Source organism: Mustela lutreola, chromosome 4, assembly GCF_030435805.1.
Source record: "Mustela lutreola isolate mMusLut2 chromosome 4, mMusLut2.pri, whole genome shotgun sequence".
Lineage (NCBI taxonomy): Eukaryota > Metazoa > Chordata > Mammalia > Carnivora > Mustelidae > Mustela > Mustela lutreola.
In genome coordinates, this window is record NC_081293.1 from 2314916 (window position 1) to 2341065 (window position 26150).

Below are 26150 nucleotides of genomic sequence, written 5' to 3' on the forward strand. Positions count from 1 at the left end.
TGGACAGATGGACGGGTGGGTGGATGCCCGGATGGACGGGTGGACGGATGGATGGATGGACGGGTGGGTGGATGATAGACAGATAATGGAAAAATAGTTAGGGGATAGGTAGATAGATGATAAGTGGATGGATGGACAGATGGATGGTGGATTGATGGATGGATGGACAGATGGACGGATGGACGATAGATAATAGATAATGATGGATGGACAGATGGACAGATGGATGGACAGATATCACTGAGACTCACAAATAACATAATTGCATATATAGAAATTTTAAAAAAATCTACGAATAAACTTAGAGTTAATAGATGAATTTAGAAGCACCACTGGAAACATGATGACTATGAAAAGCCCATTTTGTTTTTATAAACTAGCAACAAAAATTAGAAAAAAATTTCAAATACAGTTTAATACAGCATCAAAAAACATCAAACATCTACAAATGATTATTTTTCTAGTGCAAGACTTCTACATGAAAAACTGCAAGACATTAGTCAAATAAATTTTAAAAGACCTAAGTAAAGGGAGAGATATTCTTTACTTATGGATTACAAAAATCATTATTCTAAAAAATGTCAGTTCTCCTCAGACTGATCTCCAGGTCCAAACCCCAGCAGGTATTTCTGTGTCATTGACAACCGGTCCTAAAATGGTACAAAAATACATAAATAAATACATAAATAAACAAATAAAAGTAGAATACTCAAGATAGGCTTGAGGAGGAACAAAAGAGCCGTGAGACAAAGCATCAGCCAGTAAGGCTTCGCAGAAGGAAGCAGGGCAATGTGGCGTCTCTGCATGATGGACAGACAGCCACAGAGAACAGAATATGCAGAAATACACATGCATGTATGGTCACTTGCTTTAAGAAAAAGAGGCACCAGAGTTCAGTGGGGACAGGGCAGGCTCCTCGAGAGAAGGCCACGGAGCCAACAACTCTCCATACGGGGAAAACCCACCGGATTTTATTCAGCTTCAACCCACATCCTAAGATCAGTTCAAGATTCATCATTAATCTAAATGGAAACAGTAAAACAACAAAGCCTTCAACACAAAGCCATATTTTCATTGTCTCAAGCAGGGAGTTTTTTTGCAAGCAGGGCCCCACGCCCCACGGAGCCCAACACGGGGCTGAGATCAAGGCCGGACTGGAATCAAGAGCTGGACGCCCAAAGGACCGAGCCACCCCACGCCCCAGGCACAGAAATACCTCTGAATGTGACAAAAAGCACTGAGAGAGAGAAAAATAAAACACTTGATAAATCAGATGTGTTAACATGAAGAAAACGCTTCTTTTAAAAGAATGTGAAGCAGAATCCATGATCATAAGAGGACGACACACACGCAGACATGTATGAAACGGCAGAAGACCGAAGGCGCAACGGTGGGGGTGGGGTGGGCTCAGTCAGCAAAGCCTCTGCCTCAACTCAGGGCATGCTCCCGGGGTCCTGGGATCGAGCCCCAGGTCAGCCTCCCTGCTCAGTGTGGAGTCTGCCTCTCCCTCGGCCCCTCCCCCTCACTCACAGTCTCTCTCTCTCTCTCTCAAATAAACAAACAAAATATTTTTTTAAAAAAGTCGAGAAGAGGTATACATTAAAACATCCGGGCTGCACTGACTCTAGGCATGACATACAGGAGTTGATCTTTATTTACTTTAAAAGCAGCTATACGTTATTTTCTCGAACTCTACGACGAAGTTGAATGACTTGCATGATCTCCATGAAGACTGTTAAAAGCGGGCTCGTAAGATCTGGAATGCCACGTGCTTGAACCTGATCACACGGAGAGGAGCAGGGGCTCCGGGTCCAGGGCGCCCCCCCAGGTCCTCGGCCGATGAGAGGAAACTGCCAGAGCTCATTCTCGGCAACCTTGGGGGAACAGGCTGGCTCCTGGCTTCGAGGTTATGTCGTTCAGCAGAACATCAGTTTTATGGAGAAGAACAAAGAAAGGCCTTTTGCTGCCGCCCACACCGGCGACCCGGCCCCTCCCCGCCGGCTGCGGGCACCGTGTTGGTTCTGCGCACCGCGGCCGTAAGCGCACCGCTAAGCTACGGCCCCATTGTGCTTACCAGAGCAGATGAGTCTTAGGTCTCATAACCTATTTATTTCATTTGCATCAGCATGATTTCAGAGACTTCTCAAAGCCAAAAGCAATTATTTCTACATCTTTCCTTTTACGACTTACTGTTCAAGGACTAAAAACAATTCTTTGACCTGGGGAACTGGAAACGGTGTTCCCAGGCTGGGAATTCAAGCGGGTTACATACTGTTCACCGAGGGCCGGGGGGGGGGGGGGCGGTTATCCCGAGGGCCTCTGGTTAAGGTTGTTGACGGATGCATTTTCTGAGTCATTTCAACAAGAAACCTTGCCTATAATGCACAAGCGAGCTCCAGGGGCAGACCCAGACTCCGGAGTCCCAGAGGAGTCAAAAAACTATATTCACTGACCTCCTATAAGGTACCAAAAAGGCAATGAATCAGTCCCCCTAATTGTATGAAAACATAAAATTCAGGATCCATATTTTCTTAATACAAAATCTAGTTACAGAACCTCATAAATCTTTAAAGAAGCCATATATTAACTTAAAAAAAAAAAGAAAAAGAAAAATGTGCATTTACAGGGTTGTAAACTTCACTGGGGAACACGGCCAGCTCCGGACACAGCAGCCAGATGTGAGCTTTCACGGAGGAGGGGAGGGGAGGGGAGGGGCAGGCGCCAGGTGCGGGCAGGACGCGACCTCCCTCCCCACTGGCTTCTTGGGGACGAGACGGAGGAGATGACTGCTGCCCTCTCTGTGGCACCATTATGGTCCCATCCATTTCACTTCTCATACAGAGTTAAGATAAAGTTAAAGCCAAAGAAGAAAAAAAAAAAGCCGACATTTAAAGACCAATGCGTCATACTCTATCAAGTCTGTACTTAATCACTGTCACCCCAAAAGCTACTTCATTAAGGTAACTGAGAAAAACAGAGCACAATTACGCAGTTTAAAAGGTTTCAATCAGAATGACGAATGGTGGCCTCTGCTTAGCTTATTAGCACGTCTAGGGACGTATTTTTCTGTTGTTTTTGTGTTTCTCAAGAGAAGAAACCCGGAAGGTCAGCCTACCTGTAAAGACTTTGTGGTCGGAGACCTCCATCTGAGTAAAAGGGATGTGTGTCCCCTTCGGTTAGTTCTCGACATGGCCTGGGTGGCACCAGGATTCGGGAGGCGGTGCGCCTGGGGAATCCCGAAGCAGACCCCTCACCTCGCAGAAGAGGAAACAAGCTCTGGGCCGGAGAGTGGCTGATCCAGGTCCCAGGCCGCTCGCTGGCCAGGCCGGGACACCCCTCTGTGACCTGCCGTGCCTCGCTTGCTGTCTGAAACCTCCCTGAAGGCCTCTAGTTAATTGAAAAGAAGGCAGCACGCTGAGCGTACGTAAGGAGTCTGCAGAGATATAAAATAAAAGGACAAAAGAAACACAGCTCTACAAAGTCTTCTTTGAAGCCACAGGTATGTGTTCCGCCTTCCACCGGGAGCTGGAGGACTCTGGCAAATGACGCTTTCAAAAGTTCAAAATACTGCTTGGCTTCCCTCTCTTTTTCGTTACCTTTTCCTTCCTGCTTTGAAAGAGATGCTAGGGCAACATGCGCACAATTCCTACTTTAAACGCATCGTGGAAAGTTCATGGAAGGAAGTTAAATGGAAGCCTCCGGGTTCCCATCGAGCAGGTGTTCCATGCACCGAGGCAGGCCGCCCTCCCCAACACGCTCCTGCAGAGGAATATGCGACCTCGTGAACCAAAAGGCCAGCCACAGTTTTCCCTGCAGCAGACAGCAGGGACGGCGAGGACCGGCGCTCGTTCTCATTGGACTTCCCACGTAAGCCGCGTTTCCGGGGCTCTGCCTTTGCCCGGGGGGTCCCTCACTCAGCCACGGCCCAGCACCTGGCTAGGAGCGGGCTCTGCCTCCGTTTCCCATGGCTGCTGTGCGAAACATGACCACCAGCACTGTGCCTTAGCAGAAAACCCACAAATTTACCCTCATCCAGGTCTGGAGATCAGAACTCTACAATCCAGGGGGCGGCTGGGTTCGGTCCTGTCCAGGGGCTCCCGGGGAGCATCTGCTTGCTGGCCTCTCCCAGCTTCCACAGGCGCCCACCTTCCCAGGCCCGGGACCCCGCCCCCCCCCCTCTGAAGCACAGGGCTCCACGCTGAAGCCGATGGGGCTCCGTCACTGCGTCTCGCTCCTCCGCCCGGACTTCGCCCTCCTCTTAAATGAAAGTCGTGATTACACCGGCTGGCCAAGGGGATTCGGGATAATCCCTTTTCAAGATACTTCATTTCACCACATCTGCCAAGTCCCTTTCACTGGGCAAGGTGATGTATTCACAGGTTTCAGGGCTAGGACAGGGACACGTTGGGGGGACCAGTTTTCCGTCTACCACGGGCGCGGTGCGGGGTGCCGGGAATCCCTGTCTTTCCCGTAGGTGGTGAGACAGGTCAAGTGACAATGCCAGAAACCACGAGTAAACCATGTGGTCATCAGCAAATGTGCTCGGGGAATCCAGAAAAGAGGGCCGCATCCCGAGGGTGGGAGCCGAGGGGAGACTCACACCCAGTTTCAAATAGACCCTAGCCCGAGGGGCTCTCCGCCGACGGCACCCACCCGTGCTTCACGCCGCAGCTCTCTCCAGCTTCCTGGGGCCGCTGCTCTTCCGTTTGTCAAAGGGTAGACGATTAAATGGACACCTCCCTCCTGCGTACCCTTGTCAGAACAGAAGCAGCTTCCAAGGCCACAGTCATCTCTGTCCGTAAATCTAAAGACGGAATCTGAAGCTACTATCGGCACGTGCGTGCGAGGCAGGGAGCGAGACGCCGGCACGGGATCCGGGGAAGGCAGGGTGATGCGCTGTCATTTCCAAAGTGGCCTCACTCCTACGCTCGTCATTAACAGGGACGGTGCCGAACAGATGAAAATCCAATTCGGAGACCTTCCCAACACAGGGCGTCATGCTCGCGAGGACCAGACATGCACCGGAGCTGACCATTAATTACCAGGCCGCAGGCAATGACACAGCCGTGTCGGCGGAAAATCAGGACAAAGACAGTTGATACGGAGGTGAGCCGCTGGATCCAAAGCCGAGCGCAACAACCCAGCCGTCGGGTCACGCGGCAAAGCCTTCATTCTCAGGAGCGACTCTGGAATTCAGGGAGGCCCAGCGGAGCCGAGGCCAGGACAAGGGAACATCTGCGTGGCCGGGACAGCCAGGACTCAGCACCCTTTTCCTCCCGCCCAGACATCACACACACTCCCCCTTGCGGAAACTAAAACTGACCCCTCCAGTTACACGCCCTTGAACATCTCACGATCACGGACACGATCACGGTGGTGGACACGGGCCCAGCGGTCGTCCAGGTCGTCCAGGTGTGTCATTCCAGAAACCGGACTATTTCGGATGACACGACGCACATCGCCAACGGACTCTGCTGGAAAATTCTCACTCAGGTCACGAACGATCAGAGGCACCTGCTGTGAGAGGTCATGAGGCACAGGCAGGTGCGGTGGCCCCTCGGACATGAGGTCAGAACCCCATTCTTGAGAATCCCACCCTAGCCGCCTCCAGGACTCTCCACACACAGCCTTCGATCTGCCGGAGCCGGGAGGCTCTTGCTTCAGAGGCCAGGGCACTCGCAACACGTACGGGCGGAGACGCGTCTGAGGAAAACCCGCCGAGCGGCCGGGCCGCGCTTCTTGGTCTCCTTTCATCAGACAAGTAAACTGCAGTTCGGAACTGTTCTTACGAGTGATTTTTGTGAAGCTCTGATTCTTGTCTCAAAATGCACAAGTTCAGAAGACGACTTGACTGTCTCTGCATGAAACGCTGTCACTGAGAGGCAGGAGCAAGATGAAATCCTCCCTGCCCGACATGGAGCAGGCAAAGCATACGCAGGGGCGCCGCCGGGGGCCTCCACCGGCCCAGAGGAACACCCTGCAGGCCGGTCCACGGGGTCCCAGGAAGGCCACGGCAGGGAACTCTGAACCCCGGGCTCGGGGGCAAACAAGCTCCCTTGAGGCCTCGTACACAGACTCAATGCAAAGGGACTGAGGCCGAAACCATTAGTCTGCCCGTTGTCGCCACAAAACAGGCGCCGAGGTCTCCCTCAGAACGGCCATCTCCCGGCACGTCCAGGGACATTAGCCCAAGATGAGGGAAGAAAGTCTGGGCCTGGCGGAGAAAACAGGTCTCCCCTCGCAAGGACAGTCAGAAGGACTTTCATTCAAAAGCCTCTTCCTCCTGACATGCTCTGTTTTCCAAGCTGCCCTGGTGACAGAGGTCACTCCGTGGGGGTCCCTGCAGAGATGACAGCTGGGCAGGCCAGCGGGGGTGGCTCTGGGCCCAGGCACCAGGCTCCTTCCCGGGCAGGCAGCAGAGGGCAGTGAGCAGACACGGCGGAGGAGAGTCCGGGAGATCACAATGGACCATTTAACACTAATGCGAAGGAGCAAGGACACGAAGTGACAACCAGCCGCAGATCTGAGGCACAAACGCAACCCACGAGATGAAGCAGCGGTAATTCCGAGGCCCCTCGGGCTCCACAGGTGGCTCCAGGGCTCCTTTCTTCCTCCAAACGCCTGGTGTCAGGGCTCCCGAGTTTCACCAGCACCAGACTCCAGCCTCCGTGACTGTGAGAGACGACGCATCTCTCATTTCAAGGACTTTGTGCTGGGCGACCCAGGAAAGCTGCTGCTCACATCCCTGAGGGCAAGCTCTGAGCCCCGCCTCTGACCCCAACCCACACCCCGACCCCCTGCAAACACAGCCCTACAGACACGCTCTGACCCTGACCTCTGACCCCCAACCCACACCCCAACTGGTTCCCTGCAAACACAGCCCTACAGGCACGCTCTGAGCTGGACCCAAACCATAGCGCCGCACCCCCGCAAGCTCAGGTGCGGACACCTGCCGTCGGTGGGGGGGGGGGGGGGGGTCAGCATTCGCGTGTCAAGCCGGTAAAACACGTCTCAGTCCCTCCTTGGAAGTGGGCACCCCTGGCCGGGGAACGCTCAGAAGACAGTGGATATTGTCATTGGGCTGGATCTTTTTACATTGTTTAAAAACCATCGTGAGTGAGGAGGTCCCCAGCCTCCCAATACCCGTCATGTCAGCCGCAATAAGGTAGATTCAATCTGCCTTAATAATGTGGCTAATTACTAGCATTTCCAATTTAATTAAGAAAGACGCTTCCGGCTTTATTTGTACTGAGCCTCCTATCTCTGCTCGTCCGGCATCCAGAGATTAGCAAGGAAAGGAACCCTGGACACACAATCTTTAGGGCATCCAAAGAGCAGGATGCCTGGGTCTCCAGCCACCAGACCGGCCTCTCCGCGCCAAACACGCTGCTACGGCACAGACTCCGTGAGGGGCCGGCTGCCCGGAGGCTGGGGATCCAGAGGGGAACGCGGCACTTTGCTGCCCCGGCAGGTGGGCGGACGAGGCTCCAGGGGCATCCCCAGGCCTGGACGGGTGGGGAGGACTTCGGGATCCCAGGGGGAGGTGGTCTGAGCGGAGCTTCCAGGGAGGTCAGGAGGGCAACAAGACGGCAGGGAAAGGAGACAGATTCCAGGTCGAGGAGGAATTCTCTGTAGAAACCTGGACCCCGGGGCGCCCAGGCAGCTCCGTCCGTGAAGCCTCTGCCTTCAGCTCAGGTCATAGTCCCAGGGACCTGGGATCCAGCCCCGCGCTGGGCTCCCCACTCAGGGGGGGTCTGCTTTCCCTGGTCCTCTGACCCCTCCCTCCCTGCCACTGCTGGGACACTCCTGCTCACGCGCGCTCTCTCAAGTAAATAAATAAAATCTTAAAAAACAAAACAGAAATCATTGAAAGCTTTGGCTCCGGCCCCTGAGGCTCCAAACAGGGAGACTGAGGTTGCTCAGGGGGAGGGGTACAATGTAAGAAATGTCATCACCCCACAACCCAAGACACACCCACGACCAACGCGGCGGGCACGGCTCCTGTGCCCTTCCACGTCGGCCGCGCCCTCACGCGGCGGTTCTTGTCCAGGCTCCCCGTGCCACCCACCAAGGGGGGGGAGGTTCCCGACGTTTCCCTCTGAGGGACCTTGTCTTTGGCGAGAATCCATTGGGTTCCCGGGGTTTCTGGTTGACTTTGAGATTCAAAGACGGCAAGTCACCAAAATTCTGCCTGTTCTGAGGGGTGGGGGGGGGGTTGGCAGAGGAGGCAGAAGAGACGGGGAACGTAACGCAGCAGGTCGCCAGGTCAGCGGCGGCAAAAAGGAAGCAAGTCGCTCTGTGGACAGATGTTGAAGGGCCTGCAGGCCAGCATCGACTCCAGACCTGGAGTTTGAATTTAAAGGAAGAAAGAGGGCGGAGACGCGGAGAGGGCGCCCACCGGCCCGGGGAAGGGAAAGGGCCGAGCGCTGCGGGGGCGGGGGGGGGGGGAAGCCCGCGGAGCCCGGCCAGGACAGACAGAGCAGACGGTGAGGGCCCGCGAGGGGCCTGGGGACACGGCCTTGAACCGGGGGCGCATGGGGCCAGCTTAGCTCTGGGTGGAGTGACAGTGAAGCGGACTCTGGGCACCCAGCTGGCTCAGGGGACATGGTTCTGTCTCACGCGGGAGGAATCGGGTGCTCAGAGGGACCTGAGGGTGACGCCCCTGTTTACGGAGAGATTAAGTGCTGTTTGTGCTCCACTTAAAGCATTTGCTGCTGCTGCTCTACAAGTAAGTGCAGACGACAACGGCCAGGCACAGCCTCCCCTTAACGCACGCGGTGTCATCAGGGTTTCCAGTCGCGAGCGAGCCTGGGCGTCCCGCGGCTGAAGCTCCCGCCCACACGCGGCCCCTCCTGACGCACATGAGACCCAGCGCTCGTGTGGCCCCACCAGTGTCCTCTGTTAAAGGGCTGGTCCCGCCTGGCACTGTTTATGCATCAAAACCGGCAGAGAAGTTCGTAAGATCACTCGGTCACTCGGTAAGATCACCAGCCCACGCACACAACGTCCTGAGCACCGGCCGAGTCTGTGGAGGAGCGTGGACGGCTCCGGAGCCTCCGGCTGGGAGACGGGGCCGTTCTAGAAGCACATCGGCTACCAAGAGGGGAGGGGCTGAGGCCTCCCTGACACAGCACAAGCCCCTCAAACCACACTGAGCTCTTGAGTCCAAGCAGGAACGTGCTTCATCCCCCTCGCGGCTCTGCTGCCCGCTCCGCTCCGTGGCTCTGCCAAGGAGCCCCACGGGTCCGAGTCAGACATCACACCCGCTTCCCAACCGGCTCACATGGATCTTCCTCTGGATCCCCAGGCACTTGGGGCCTGGGCGCTGGCATCACCTGCCTGGCGCTCGGCCGAGGCCCTGCTCTGAGGTCGCCCCAATCACACGCTGGCCCACAGACCCCACCTGCCCTGTGTTCCTACGCAGCTGCCCGTCGGGGGGGCCTATGGGCTTGAATCCTTCCCTCCAGCGAACATCCTCTTTTCTGGGCCTGATTCACCTTCCAGTCTGGCTGGAAAACCCTTCCACGCACGCACGCCAGCAGCGTGCTAGCACAGGGATTTACACACCAGTGGTAAGCGTGCATAAGGCAGTGGACCCCGGACAGCCCACCGGCCTCCACGCCTCCCGTCCTGACTCTACACCAGACCCACTTCCCCTGAGGAGAAAGGAAGTGCCTACGAGGGCATGTCATACTCTCACAGAGGGTTTGGAACGAGATTCGTGGCTATTAGAGATCAGCATTCCCTTGAATTCGCACATGGAAGCATTTTAATTGTTCTACCACATTCTCGTTGTCTTATCAATCATTCGTTTTCAAAATGGCACCAAAAAACCGGAGGAGGGAGGAGACGCTAAGAAACCCTGTCCCGATCACCTCCACCAACGGCGGGAAGGCGTCCCTCCCCGAACCACCCAGCCAGGCAGGAACATCAGCGGACGGAAGCGCCCTGAGGCCCAGAGACGCGGCTGGTCACGCCGCAGCCCCAGCTCCACATCCGCCTGGCGCAGGGGAGACGCCCGAGACTCAGCATGTGAGTGGACGCCGTATCTCAGAAAGGATGTCTTGCCTTTTTAAATCCTTTTCATCATGATAAACGCACTCTTGAGTCTCATCCCCGATTAAACCCAACCGTGTGCTCTCGAGAGTCAAGATCTGTTTCTCGGTTTGCCTCTTTTTCCTTTGCTTGTTTCTCAAATTCCACATATAAGTGAGATCACAGCGTATCTGTCTTTGTCTGACGTGTTTCCCTCAGCATCGCACCCCTTAGCGCCATCTGTGCTGCTGCAAAGGGCGAGCTCTCATCCGTCTGGACGGCTGCGTGGCATTCCACGGTACGTGGGACCCACGCCGTCTTCATCCACTCAGCCGTCGATGGACGCCTGGGCTGCCTCCGTAGCTCTGCTAGGGTAAGTAACGCTGCAAGAAGCAGAGGCGTGGTAAGGACATCTCTCTGAAATCGCTCCCTTAAAATACATCCCCAGAGACCATTGATGCAAGGCTGGAACCAAATGAAAACCCATGGGAGTTCGGCGTCCTATCCATAATGTGCTCGGTGAGTGGGAGAGGGTTTAATGTAAACATGATTTAAATTACCGCTCCTCATTAAAATCAGTCACAGACGTCGCTTCCGGGACCCCTCACCCCGCCCGGGTCAGGCCCACTCTGGTCTGCAGAGTCAGACTCACGGGAACGGAGCACCGGATGCGGCAGCTTTATAGCTTTCAAGCTACCACTGCCAAGAAACCAGTCACTTGACATTTCTAAAATTTATACCTAAATAATTATATGTGGTAATTGAAAGCATTAAAAGGCATGCTATGTGCCAAACAGTTAATTAAAAATTGAAGACAGCATGCAAACACAAACATTTTGCTGGTTGAAGAACTTGAAACTGCAGGTTAGAATCAATTCTGCCAGGGCCCAGAGGCTGACACACTGACCCGTCACAAAGGTGACGGTGTGTGGGGACGTGAGAGGGACAAACGCAGGGTGGGGGGAGGGGTGCTGGCGAGACAGGTGAGGCGGACACGACGCTCACCTTCTCGGGGCGCCCAGCGAGCCCAGCAGCCTGTGAGCTTCCTGGAGCGGCCGGAACACATGCCCGTGGACTCCGTAGCGTAAAACCACAGCAGTTCATCCCCTCAAAGTTCTGGAGGCCAGAAGCCGAAAATGAAGGTGTGCCTGGCTGCCTCTTCTGGAGGCTGAGAGGGAGCCCCGTCCTGCGCCCCTCGTCCAGCTCGTGGGGGCCGCCCGAATCCTCGTCTCTCCATGGCTTGTGGCCATGCCCTTCTGGTCCCTGCCTCTGTCATCACACGCTGCTCTCCAGGGTCCTCTCGTCTTCCAATAAGGACTCCTGTCACTGGGCTCGGGGCCCATCCCAGGCCACACCCCAGCCCAGTATAGCTTCCCCTTAATTTAACTGGCTACACCTACAATGACGCTATCTTCCAATCGGGTCTGGAATCTTCCACTATCTTCCACTCTGAGGTTCTGAGTGGGCATGAATTTTGGGGGGTGAGGGACACTATTCAACCCGGACAGGCAGCGATGGCCTCCAGGTCCAGCCAAGGGGCCAGAGTCACATGCTCTCCACACAAAGAGGACTGTGGTGTGTCCAGCAAGGCAGCTTCCTGGCTACCTGCAGGCTGTGGGGCGCTCAGCACAGCAGACCTCAGGGATGCTCCCGGGTCCGCAGAATCTCACCCTGTCCTTGTCTTTCCTCTCCTAAGAGCGCAGGTGCTCTACCGAATGCTTCCAACCACGGGACCGCTGGGAGCTACTGGTTCTTCCAAGCACGGTGGCTTCCTGGCGGGGACTGGTTGTCCCTGAAAACGGTTCTCGCCCCAGAAGGCGCTGGTACGTCGCACAGGGCTTCTCCGGGAACACCGCACACCCTTCCGTCCGGGCCCATGCACAGCGCGGGCTGATCTGTAGGGTCGGACCCCAAGCAGCACACAAGGAGGAGAGAGGCCACCCTGCGTTCTCTGCCAGCCTCACGGGGGGGCACGGCCTGAAACGGACTTCAGGTAGAGCAGAGAACATTCCGGAAGGATGAACTGCGTGAATGCGGGAAGAGTGTCCTGAAGCGCTCAAGCCCGCGAACCCTCCCCCACCCTGCAGGCAGGCAGCTCTCAGACGAACAATCCGGTCGCCCGCAAACGCCGCCCGCCGCCCTTGCCGCCCTTAGCAGTGCGCCGGGAGCCGGCCCCGGGCAGAACGGTGCGGGGCACACGGAACATGGGGCCAGGACTGAGCTTTGTTATCCCTGTCCTTGGGCTGGGGCGGGGGGACGTTCTGCAGGTGGGGCGCCCCGGCGGCTGGGGGTGGCTTCCTGACTGGGAGGATGACTCCTGAGGCACGAGTAGCTTCCCTCCGATGAGTCCCAACCCTGGCTGCTGAGCTACCAGCGTCTCCCAACCGCTCCACCGTGCTGGTCCCTGCGGCATTCTGGGCGGGTGAGTCTACACTGAGCAGAGCCCCAGGCAGCGGGGGCGGCCAGCACTCACTGCTACTCACACGTCTCTGGGGGGTGAAACCACAGGGGGGCCTCCCCAGGCCTCTGTTGTATCTGCCGGTGGCGACGGTGTCCTCGGTGATCTCCGACCCAGAGCGGCCTGGCTCACATCCTCGCCCACTGGCTCCTGTGTTTCCACGTCACCTTCCCCTGTGGGTCTGTCTCTGTGTGACGCCTCCCTTTCCTCAGATCAGCAGGCACACTGGATCGGGTCCCCCGAATGACCTTACTTATTGCGTCTATAAGGACCCTAAGTGCAAATAAAGTCACATTCAGAGCGCAGAGTTAGGATTCCCACACGTTATTCCTGGAGAGACACAATTCGGTCTGTGATAGGAGGTGAAGACAAAGACCCCGACAGAGGTCAGAGCCCGGCAGCTCGAGGCAGACGGACTTCGAGGAGGCCACCTGCCTCCGAGAGGGCAGAAAGAGACGAGGGCCCCAGCCCCTGGAGCTCAGACTGAGCGGCCTCGCCGGAGTCTTCACTTCTCAGATGCGCTGGGACCGGGGGCCAGTGACGGCTTCGTCCCCGCCCAGGGGGCCGGCGACCTGCTCCTCTTGCCCCAGCTTGTTCCAGCCCCTGCACCTGGCACAGGCAGCGGGGAAACACCCCCCACCCCAGCCAAACTGGAACCTCCCTGACCCAGCAGTGCCCGGGGCTTCAGTCGTCTGAGAACCTCGGGTATAAATGATGGCATTTGGCCATGACCAGCCCTGGGCGCTGCTTCTTACCCACCTGCTTTGGGGACCCGTCAGAGCAGGTGTCTGCAGACGGGGAAGCACAGAACGTGTCTTAGTCCCCAGATGCCACAAACGCTGATGCGTCAGGATCCCCACGTGTCTGGGACCAGGGTTCCCTCGGTGTGGACGTTTCCAGGCCACACCTGCACCTCCTTTCATGTAAAACCGCATGCCTCATAAATTACCTTCATCTGTAGAAATGACATAAATGTCATTAGAAACTAACCCGAGTTTACCGGCTTTATTTAATTCCTGACAGGTACAGAATACAACATTAAAAATGCAATTACCTTGGGCACTGGGGGAGAAACAAACCCATCAGGGGCACGTGCTGTGGGTGAGAGGACACAAGCTGCATCTCCCGGCTCTCACAGCCAGAGGACACGACCGCATCTCCCGGCTCTCACAGCCAGAGGACACGAGCTGCATCTCCCACGTCTCCCAGCTCTCACAGTCATACCCCGGAACAGGACGAGGTACCTCATTACCCCAAACTTCTCCACCATGAGAGCCACGCTACTCGTCGGCTGTTACCACGGATCAGATGCCAACACAGAGGCTCTCCTCAGACGAGGAGAGGTTCGCAGCAGCACGCGGTGGACTGCAAGTCAGAGCGGTAAGTGCCACGCCAGGCACACACAGGAGGCCCTGACCCTGCTCACTCGTGAGGGGGTGTCTGGGAAGGTCCTTCTGGATGAGACTAACACTTGGATCCACAGACTGAGTGAAGAGGAGTCCCTACCCTACAGAGGTGGGCCCCCTCCCATTGGCCGAAGGCCTGCTTGAGCCAAAGGGCTGGCCCGCGCACGAGGCAGAGGGCGTCTTCTGCCTGACTGCCTGGAGCTGCGACACTGGTTTTCCCGTCTTGGGACTCACACCGAACCACTGGCTCTTCCTGGGTCTTGGGTGTCTGCGGCGTTGGCCTGGCATCTCCCGGCATTTACGTGGACTCTCCTGGTCTCTCAGCTTTGGACTTGTCAGCCTCCACTATCACGTGACTCGATTCTGGTGGTTCCATTTCTACGGACGACCCTGACGGATACGCTGTCTTTGTACCATTATCATTCGATGATTTAACAAGTATTTGCCGAGCACCACAGAGGAGTGTTACATCTACCCTTAATACTGGTTACGCATTCTCCAGAAACGCTACCCTGACTTTCTCTGGAGGCCAGCTCCTCCACGCTCCCAGTCTGTGTGGTTTGGCTGGGACGGGCCCCCCCCCTTGCACCCCACAGTTCAGAATAAGCATCTGACCCAGGCCTGGCAACCCGATCCTGGGGCCACAGCAATTGATGTAGGCCTGGGCACGTGACCCAGGATACCTAACTACAGAAAATCCCAGTACCCTGATTTTGGAACCACCGGAAGACTCTCCCTTCTCACTGGTGTTGGACCACGGAGGCCAGCTCGCGGGGACCCACCGAGAGCCACGGCAGGAGAGAGAGAAGCAGAGAGCACACGGAGACGCGCTCAGCCGGGGCTCTAGCCCTCCAGCACTGTTGATTCTATGTCCTCCTTGCCATGGAGAGAGGAGTGTCTGCCACTGGCCACCCAAAGAACCCCACCTCGTGCCAGAAACCCAGAAATGGTTCACCATGGCCCTTGTTGAGCATAATGGGGCTGACTTCAAAGAATAAGGCCAATGGACCTTCCATTCTCTACCACATAAATATGAGACACTGGGGACCAGTCGCATCCCCTTCAGATGAGGAGGTCATGACGGTGTCACGCGGCTGGCTCTCAGTCACAGAGCGAGCGGGGGAGCCGCGCACAGGGAACGTCACGCGTGGGCTCCCTCCCCGCCTCGGAACAAGGAGATGCTAAGGAGAGCAAGACGTCTCCGGGAAGAGCACCGCAGAGGGAGCCCAAGAGCACGGTGCCTGCAGCCCTGCAGCCCGCATCGCTTCCGCTCTACTTTAAGGAAAAGTTAGAGCAAATTTACGTGTATTTATCCTGAAACACGTATGTTTCTGCGCAGGAGCTATGACCACCCCTCCCTCTAGGCTGTTAACTGTATTTTCTTATTCTCTCCCACTTCCCTGACGTAACAGAATATAAGAAATCTCTGTCCAACACGAACATCCGGAAACTCAGGAAAGAGAAAACGAAGGCCCAGAGCCGGCCGAAACCGCCCTCATGCCCCCTTCACATCTTCAAGGACAGAAGCGTGTCACCCGTACTTCATCTCGCGGCTGTGTAACGGGTCCTGCCCCTCCGCGGGCTCAGGCGACGTAATGGGCTCTCGCGCCTCTGAGAGACAGATCACTCCGTGTGTCCGAACTGCACGTGCAAGGATGCTTGCCTTCCTTCAGCTTGGGACCTTCCGTTCCCACAACCTCCGTCACGGCACGGGCACACTCAGCGTGCTACAAAGCAGGTGAGAGGCACAGGGGGCCGGGCCCGTGGCCGTGGTTGCTGGTGCAGCCACACGACGAAGCGCAGACGCTGCCCAGCCCAGGTCAACATGCCAAGTCCCACCACAGCCCCGAAACTGCTTTCTCCACATTAGGGGAAAGACTCCTCTTCCTCCCATGTCAGGCTCAGCTCTTAGCACGTTTACCACCACAGGCCAGCACCAGGGACAGTTCTGTTAACTTACACACACACACACACACACACACAGAGATCATCGTACCAGGCGGCTGGGTCAGAAGCCACACATTACATCCACGCAAGAAAGCACTTCCTTCTGAGGCCTTAGGGAAGGACTACTTTCTGAATGCCCGAACGGTCAAAGCCCATGGTAGACTGTACGTAGCACCGTCAGCCAGAGACAGGGGAAGGGGCAGGACCCGAGCAGTGCACCAGACCTGGCCTCACTCCAAGGACCAGAAACAACCCCGACCCTACACAGACACTATACAATGGCTTCAAGACCCCCCACATCACCTTCTTCCTGCACCAGGGAAACTAGAAGTGACTGTTGTGTCCCCCACGGTCTGCAAAAGACAATCACAAAAACAACAGTCTGATGTCATTCCGCTTTCTGGAGGCCAGAGCAACCGGCCTTGGTAGGGGTCACCTTGTTAACTCCCATTGTGCCCGCCGATCTTCTCCGACACACAAAAGGCTCAGTACCAATCAGTGTTAATTGCTGGTTTCTGGGCTACCCTCCTGGCTCAGCTGTTTAGCAAAAATTGCATTTCATTACGTTTTGTACTAATCAGCTTCAAGAGCAGAGTGCAAAATTAACTTGGAATAATTTCATGCTCTCAAGCAACCTTTATTTCCTAAATTGGGGTGCTTCGCGGTAAGTATTTTATCCTACTGTAAAATAACAGTGTTCTTTGCATTAGGGCACAGCACTTCTATAGCAGCTGTTATCTTAATCAAATACCAATGGCTCATCTTTACTCCGGCATTAAGTCAATAGCACAAGTCATTCGTTACTTCATAAACTTCAATACCATAAGTGTTATCGGTTAAATAAGTGTTCTCTAAAGTGGGGTTTAATGAATCAGAACCAATTTAAAAGACAGTCTGGCTTGAAATACTGAAATCTGCCAAATTTGGGACTTCTGTAAAACATCCGAATCCTCAGGTAACCAAATGTTCAGCTGTCCTCTGAGCGCGCACCCTTTTCAGAGGAGCCTTTGCCTAGGGTGGTTGCGCTGAAGACGGAAGGGAGCGTGTGCACATTGAGGACTCACCCACGGCAAACCTGGCTCCTGGTTCACACTCCCTAATCCATCCTTCACACGCACTTGCCCAAACTTGTACCTCAAAAGCCAATATACTGAAGCAAAGAAGCACCATGCTTCTCGGACCTTAGCAATCCCGCATGTAAATAGGATCCGGGGGTTTCCATCAACTGCAAGTTCACTGTCAGACAACAGAATAACCCAGACATCAAAAAGGCCAAAGCAATCTTGAGCTACAATAACAGAGTCCCGATATCAAGGAAGCCGGAGGTAAGAGCCTTATCGTATAATTGGAACTTGCCTGGAGTGTCATATTTAAATACGAGCCCCTCACTTGGAAAGAAGAGAAAATAGAGGAGCATGACCTATATGGTTTAGGGACTGAAGTCGGGCCCTGAGAGATAAGAGGAAGGCTGGTCACAGGATTTGGATGCATGTCACAGCCGCGGCACTGGGACCGATCGGTAAAACTGACAAGCTGGGAGGAGCTTTCTGCACACACAGCTGCTCTGGCATGGAACCAGCCGTTTTAACAGGTCAGCTCCTTGGGGCTGCAATTCCAAAGTGATGAAAAGCTACAGAGAGAAGGCCTAGCAGGCGGCCTCCTTGTGTCTGCTCTAATCGGTCTGTATTTCACTGAAATATCCTCCAGGCAGAACACAGTGGTCTCCTTGAGTTAAGGAGGTAAAGTGAGACTCTACAAGAGACAATGAGGCTAGAGGTCACAGCGTACTGGCAGGGAGAGGGTTGCATGTGCTGAGAACACCAGAAACCCGCAGAGGGCTGCCCTCAAGTATGGCCAGAGCGTACCTGTGTAAAAGCTACCTGAGACCAGGAAGAGGATTAGAGGGAACAGCAATGGAGCTCACCTAAAACGCCTGAGCAGAGCCTGCTTCCAGTAGCCAGACTGGGAAAAGTTTAACTTATAAGGTATAGGGCAGAGCACACAGAAGAATTTTGTTTCAGTGGTGGAATAAATGAACTCTAGGTTAAAATTTATTCTGTTCCTACCTAAGAACACAAAATCAAAATCTGACAGGATCAAATTGTTTCTGTGGAACTTAGCCATGGTACAAAACAAAGCTCCAAAATATTTATAGGAATAGAAAAATATCCAGCATACAAGGGAAAACTCACAATGTCTGGCATTCAATCTAAGACTATTGGACATATAAAGAAATAAGAAAATAATACCTATTATGAAGAGAAAAAAGCAATCCATCAAAACTAACCCAGCATTCACATAGAAGACAAAGTTAGTAGAAAAGGACCAAGACAGTTGTTATAACTGTTCTCTGTGTTCCAGAAGATAGAGGAGGGACTATGCACGTTAGGAAGACATTTTAAAAGACCCAAAATGAAGTTCTAGAAATGAAAACTATAAGGTGTGAGATCAAAATAAATATGATGGGTAGTAATAACAGCAGTTTAAACACTGCAGAAGAAAAGATTACTGACCTTGAAGACGTAAGTGAAATTAAACGCAGACAGAAAATGGCTCAAACAAATGAAGAGCATCAGGCGCTGTGGAACATCAAGTGGCCAAATATACAGGCAATCAGAGCTCCTGGAAGTGGAGAGGTTAGACGTAGCACAGCCAATATCTAAATTTGATGGAAACATGAACCCACAGTTCAGAAATAAATACTCAACAAACCTAAAGCACAATAAACCTGAAGGAAACTACACAAAGGCACATTATAGTCAAACTGTACAATGTTAAGGAAAAAATATGGTAAAAGACGCTAGAGAAAAGTGTTGTGGAAGACAGAAGATGAGCATGACAGCGAACGGGGACAGTTCCGGCTGAAGGACACGGCTCCACGTTAAATTATTGAAAGACACTGTCAACCTAGAATCTTAGAATCCTCTTAACTCCATAAAAATAGCTTCAAAAACTAAGGCAATTTTTCAGACACAAAAGTGCCAGAAACTATTATCACCGGTGAAACTGTATCGCAAGAAAGGAAGTCCAAAGGAAAATGAGAGCAGACGGAAATCTGTCTCTACACAACGGGATAACAGAATAACAGAGATGCTAACTATATGGGGTAACTAAGAAGACAGGCATTATTTAAATCACTTTAAAACAGAGTTGACTGTTTAAATCAAAATTACTAACAATGCGTTGTCTGGTTCATAGCATTTGTAGAAGTAAAATGTAAGGAAATGTCAAGTAAGGAAGGGAGACAAGTATGGATAGTATTGTAAGGTTTTTGCATTTCACACACAGCCAGGGAACACCACTTAGAAGTTGCCTGTGACACATTAAAGATGTATAAGGCAACTATTACAATAAAAAACAAAAATTATAGCTAATAAAAAAGATAAGGTCAAATCATAAAAATAACAACTAATCTAAAAGAAAACAGAAAAGCAGCAGCAGGAACAAACAACACAGGACTAAATACAAAAGAAATAGAAGGATAGAAGATTTAAAAACAACCATATCTGCATCTCATTAACTATAAATGGGCCATACATCTCAATTAAAATGCAGAGGTTGTCAGGATAGATTTTTTTTTTTTTTAAGCAAGACTGAATGATATGCTGCCTACAAGAGACCTGTTATAAATATAAAAAACTAATGTTTAAAAATGTTAGGAAAAGATTGATCATTCCAAGCCTGTAGAAAGTAAAGCTAGAATTGATACTTTAATATCATATGAAGTAGATTTCAAAGCCAAGAAAATTAGCAAGTTCATTCCATAATGATGAAAAGATCAGTTCCTGAAGATATGAGATAAGAAAATAAAACAATCCTAAGTATTTGTGACCTAATAGCAGAACTGAAAGTGCATAAAGCAAAAACAGATCTACAAAGAGATAAACAAACCCATAATTACAGTCAGAGACCACAGTGCCTCTCTCTCACAGATGGACAGAAAAAGTAAATTAAGAATCAGTAAAGATGGGGCATCTGCAGGATGCCTGGGTGGCTCAGTGGGTTAAGTCTCTGCCTTCGGCTCAGGTCATGATCTCAGGGTCCTGGGATCGAGTCCCGCATCGGGCTCTCTGCTCAGCGGGGAGCCTGCTTCCCCTCTCTCTCTGCCTACCTCTCTGCCTGCTTGTGATCTCTGTCTGTCAAATAAATAAATAAAATCTTAAAAAGAAAAACCTACAAAACACAATCTTACCCTAAACAATCTACAGATTCAACACAATTTCAAATCCCAACGACCTTTAAAAAAATAAAACAACAGATGGGGCATCTGTATGGCTCAGTAAATTAAGCATCTGCCTTTGACTCAAGTCTGATCCCAGGGTCCTGGGATCGAGCCCCATGCTGGGCCCTCCCTTCAGCAGGGAGTCTGCTTCTCCCTCTCCCTCCGCCACTACCCCGGCTTGTGCTCTCTCTCTCTCTTTGTGTCAAATAAATAAAAAATCTTGAAAGAGAGAGAAAGAAAATCAGTGGAGACCTGATCCACACTACCAAGCAAGTTCACAGTGAGAGAAAAACCCTGCCCAACAGCAGCAGAATTCACACTTTTCTTAGGTCCACATGAAACCTTTCCTCAGAGCACAGCTGGATCCCTAAGATGAGTCCCTAAACACTGAGCAGGATTCATACATACGTCTAGTCTGCTCTCTGGCTAAGATAAAATTACATTATAAATCAACAACAAAGATACCTAGAAAATCCTCAAGCATTTCACCACTAAATAACACATTAGTCTTGGCAGTGGCTCATGGCCCTACAAAGACGTCCAGATCTTAAATCCCCAGAACCTGTGACCACGTGCCCTAACGTGGCAGAAGGAACTGTGTCCACCTGCACAAGGGCTCCTCCTCTGTCACAGGAGGGAGTGAACGTCTGAGTTGTTACAATCAAAAGCAAATGGAGAGTGAAAAACCGAACCAACGGAGACGAGCTTGGAGAACGCGCCAAGCGGACAAAAGCCGTTCCGTCCTACAAGCCAAGTTTCAGTGAGCTTGTTTGACAAGACCAACTTGACCAGGTCACTTTTTGCTTCTCTCTCTGGAAATCATGAGCCTAAAATAAAATTCCAAAGTTGATACGGGGTAACCACTAACCGATCCCCTGTCGTTTAAGCACATTCCAGCAACCTCGGCCATGGCCGTGAAGAATCACGGGGCGCCACTCACAGCTGTACGAAGCTTCCTGGAGCCTCGCCCCGTGTTTTGGCTGGAGAGCTCTGCTTTGCCAACTGCGTTTTTCATTGAGTTCGCAACAAATTTTTAGAATTACCACTTTGGTGATTCACTGGTTTTATGTTGGCTCTTTCTGGAAGGTTCACGACCTGCGTGAACCTGAGAAGGATGAAGTGGAGTGAAAACTCCCAGACTCAGAAGGTGGCGTCCGCCTCGTGCATCTCTGGGACATTCCCGACAGCACTCTGGGGACGGAGGACACAGGTCAGCGGTCGCCAGGGGCTGGGGAGGCTGGCACTGCTGAGGCAGCAGGAAGGAGTCCGGGGCTGAATGAGCTGAGCTATAACCTGACTGTGAATTCGAGGACTCTAAGCTCCCCAAAAAAGTCCCTTTTACTGGATGTCAATCTTTAAAATAAATTTAAAACTAGTTTTGAAGAGGAAACAGACAACTGTGAAAGATGAGGCTTCCCTGCTGACAGCACCCTGATGTGACCCAGGGGAGTGGGTCTCTGGGGCTGAGCCTGGGGTCCCAGAGGCAGGGACAGCCCGCTCTCTCACCACGGGACACCCAGGCAGCAGGAACACCTGGAGAGAGAAAGCCTCAGGGTCCCCCACTCGCTGGCCACTAGAAACGTCCAGGACCGAGAGCAGCCACCTGCCACCAGGCTTGGTCACCCCGATGGCTACTGAGGACCACAAATCCACACTCCATCTCGCCGTCCTGAGGGGAGGAGATGAGCCTCAACCCCACGCATGGGGTACGCCGGCCTGACGCTCTGCCCCCTTTAGGAAGACCCAGGACAGATGTATGTCTGTCACCACTCCTCAAGCAGGTGCTCCTATTTTCCTTCCGTTTCTGAAGGAACCCAGCCAGAGGCAGCTCCAGGCAGACCACACACAGCTGTGAGGCCAAGATCAGAGCCTGCCAGGCTGTCCTGCGGAGGGCTGGAGGTCACGCACACAGCCCTGCCCTAACCGGGCTCTGAGCCCCGCTGCAGCCTGCAGACCTAAAGGCCGCTGGGGCAGCCAAAATACCATAGGTTCTCAGCAACCCTCTGAAGGCCCCACCACAGGCGCCCTGGCTGAGAAGCCTCCACGGTTCCTTGCATCTGGAAGACACTCGAAGCACCAGGCGTCCCTCTGAGGACACAGTGTCTGTCACCAGTGGAGCACACAGAAGACCCAGCCTGAGGCCTTTAGGCTCCCACCAGTGGCAGAGCGGGGCCTTGCTCCACCCCGGGCACCCGGGCAAACACTTACTTCTGACCCACAGGCCTTCAAACCATCCTCTCCGGGGGAAACTCACCGCGGCATAAACACGGTACGCTCTGCTTAACCTCATGCTACCTCGCTGCGTCCCCTTCAGTGATGCACGGACCTGGTGAGGTGATTCTGGTCTGTGCTGCTGGGCCCCGGGTCACCACAGGGTCTTCGCGAGCGGAAGGAGCAGGCTGTACACGCGAACACAGCAGACGGCAGCGGGACAGAGATCCAGTCCCACATCGCTGGCTTGAAGACGGAAGGAGGGCCAGGAGCCCAGGGACACGGGCACCTCTAGAAGCGGGCACGGCAAGTGAACCAATTCTCCTCTGAGCGCTGACGCCCAAGCCCCCTGACAGCTTCGTGTGTCCCTGGCTCAGACTTCTGAGCTTCAACAGCGCAAGAGAACCGTGCGTCTTGTATTAGGGCCACCAGATGCGTGATCGTTTGTTACGGCAGCCAAGGGGACACGTACGCTCAGTTCTCGGAGCCGCCGGGGGAAAGGGTATACCATTCCTTGTCCTCCCGGAGCAGCGCCTCACCTTTGCTGTGGAAAACCACCCTTCTCTCGTCTTCCGTCGTGCGTCAGGAGAGACCCCCACGCACGCCCCGCCATCAGGATGGCCCCAGGGTCTGCAGGGCTCGGAGGCAAACTCGTGTCGCTCCGGGCACGGGCTGGCTCAGAGCCGGCCGCGCGGCCTGCTGGAAGGAGCTCCGCTAGCGGGACACGCGCTGGAACGCCCCGTGGCTCACCGTGTCCACCGGCCGGAGGGCCTGCTGCGAGTGGGGACGTCGAGGAGGAAGACGGCCGAGACCGGATGGATTCTGGACGGCGTCATCCCGACGGTTGCATCCGGCCACACCAGGGCGCGGGCCAGCAGTCCCCGGGGCTCGCCTGGGTCGGTTTCTGCCCCTGCAGTGAGCAGAAGCACCATCCTCTTTCTGAGGCTTTTGTGCCCAGCACTCCTTGGCCTGGAGATTTTCCGCCCCACTCTGGGACTCAGCGACAACACCGCCGTCCGGGAGGCCTCTCAGAGCCGGAGGGCGCGCTCTGCCCCGTGTCCCCAGAGCATGCCGCTCCGCCACTCGCGGAAAACCGGCAGCCGGGAGCTGTGGGCGGCGGGCGAGGAGCGGACTCACCCGTCCGCATGCGGCCAAGCTCCTTGCCCTCGGGCCATGCCTTCTCCTCTCACACGCCCTCTCCCACCACCAGTCGCTGGCTGTGGAGCTGCAGGGACAGACGTGTCGGCTAAACGCAGGGACAGACGTGTCGGCTAAACATAGCTCCGCCGGAGGGAAGTGCTGCAGCGCCATCCCTGCTGGGGGCTGCCGGCCAGTGACCAAGCCGGACGCCTTCAGCCCGGGGCTGCTGTTCTCGGGGGCCGGGGGACACAACAAATGCTAGGCTTCGGTGAAAGAGCATCCCACCACGTGCCACCAACGTGCAGAAATGGAGATGCTGACTCTCGAGGCACAGGGCAGTCGCCTAACGCGGCACAGAGCCATGTGTCCACTGGACAGCCGCACAGCCGCACGGGCCCAGCGGAAGAGGCCCTACAGGAACCGTCCTGCCTGCGGGGAAGGCCCTCACCGCCCACAGCAAAGCTGTGGAGATTCAAGTACAAACCCACCCCTGGCCGTCCATCTCGGGCAGACCTAACACCCCCACAAAACGTGTACGGGGCCGAGGCTCCATGGCGCCCAACCCTGGGGACACCACACTCAAGACACACGGCCGGCCCCGACCCCAGCCGCCCAGACGGCCGCCGGCCCTTCTTGTCACCGCCTGCTGGCACCATGAGCTTAAGACGTGCACCCCGAGCCCGGGATCCCTCGCCGAACCGCTCTTCGCCGCGCGGTCTTGTTGCACAGACAGGCCCCGCCCTCGTGCAATGGCTCGAGCGGGAGCCCGGATCCTTGACTTCGCGCTCCTTCATCCCAGCCCCGAACCTCTGTCAGGTGTGGTCTTGCCCCGAACCACGAGCCGGACGCACCGGCTGCCTCCCTGCCCCGCACCAGGCCCCGGACAGCAGCACAGTGCGTCCAAGCCCGACCTCAACACGCGCCGCCCGCCTCGGTCACCACGTTCCCGCCATGATGTCCCTTTTTATAGTCTACAAGCATCAAACTCTCCACCCGAACTAGTCAGGAGAGGACAGGTCATTCTCAAAACAGGCAACGCTACAGTCTCTGTGGTGCCAGGAAGATGCTGTACTTCTCACCTGTAAATTCCGGGAGGACCAGGTACCCCGTACACGCAGCTGAACGTGTGTTCTCGGCCGCGGGGGAGGCAGGTGAGAGACACCAGCAGGACCGCAGCCCCGAGCGGCGTCTTCAGTCGGATGGCGACAAACATCGGATCTGCTCATAGCCCGACCAGAGACCCAGCCTGAGATCGAGGTTCTGCGTTCCCGTGAATCTAACTTATGATGGGAATTTGGGGGTTGTCGGCTGTCGATCCCGTAGCCAGGGTACCCCGCGAGGAGGTGACTTTACATACAGAGCTGAGCACCGAGAAGGAAGCAGGCAAGCAGGAGCGTGGAGGGCCAGCCGTGCTGGGGGTAGAGGGAGAACACTCAGGCCTCGGCCAGAGGCTGGTCCCCTTAGGCAGACGTCAGCTCACCAGGACAAGCCTCACGTCCTCAGGGACTCCCGAAGCTGAAGTCACACAGTCCCCAGAGCCCCGACTGAGTGAACCTGTGTCCCCAAGCCCAAGACCTTCCTCGACACGGAGATGGCGAGAAGATGGAGGGTCTGAAGCTGTTCACGACCACGCAATCACTGTAGAAGCTGTCTTGGCTATAAACGACATCTTAAAACAAGCCTGTCCCATGACTCAGTAATTATACTTCCAGAAATGATCAAGGGTATGTCCAAGCATCTAGCTACGGGAATATGAACTGAAGTTTTCATTTTAATAGAAACGGCCCCAAAACAGGAGCATAGTGAGGGTATGTTTGGGAACGTGTGTTACATAGAACGTTCTTCAGGGACACCTGGGTGGCTCAGTTGGTTAAGCATCTGACTGGATGTCGGCTCAGGTCATGGTCTCAAGGTTGTGGGATCAAGTCGCACGTTGGGCTCCCTGCTCAGCAGCGAGTCTGCTCGTCCCTGTCCCTCTGTTTCCCCCTGGCTCATGCTGTCTCTCTCTTTTTCAAATAAGCACATTAATTAAATCTTTTTTTAAAAAAAAGAATTGTCGGGGCGCCTGGGTGGCTCAGTGCTTTGGGCTGCTGCCTTCGGCTCGGGTCATGATCTCAGGGTCCTGGGATCGAGCCCCGCATCAGGCTCCCTGCTCCACAGGAAGCCTGCTTCCCTCTCTCTCTCTCTCTCTCTCTGCCTGCCTCTCTGCCTACTTGTGATCTCTGTCTGTCAAATAAATAAATAAAATCTTTAAAAAAATAAAAATAAAAAAAAGAATTGTATAGAATATCCTTCAGACATTAGGATAATATTTTGGAAGAATTTCTGTGTATGGGAAGCTATTCGTAATTTGTGATCAAGTGGTTTAAACATGAGAGTATCTGATTCGGAATATCAAAATAACAGATAAAAGAAGCAAGACCCCGCTATACGCCAGTCTGAGAAACCCACTTAAACATGAAGACATAAAGAGGGTACAAATACAAAGACGGAAGAAGCCGTACCATAGGAACTCTGACTGAACGGAAGCCGGAATGAACATTATTTGTAGCCGTCCAAGGAGCCGTCGGAACAAGGCACCTTGCCAGGGTTGAAGAAGGACACTACCTAGACAGGAGGTCAATGAATCAAGAGATACGATCCTGAATGTCTACGCAGCTAATGAAAGAGCTTTAAAATATGTGAAGCAAAAGCTGATTGGGTTGAAAAGAAAAACAGATAAATCCGTAAT

The 26150-nt window shown here is 54.0% G+C and overlaps 1 long non-coding RNA gene across 1 annotated transcript in view; it reads right to left on the reverse strand.

The window, feature by feature from the left end:
* Positions 1-424: 424 nt before the first annotated feature.
* Positions 425-26150, reverse strand: part of LOC131830250 (uncharacterized) — a 169403-nt gene continuing 143677 nt past the window's right edge. Inside the window, exon 3 of the long non-coding RNA XR_009353079.1 lies at positions 425-650. This is a non-coding gene — a long non-coding RNA (uncharacterized LOC131830250). The remainder of the gene's footprint in view (positions 651-26150) is intronic.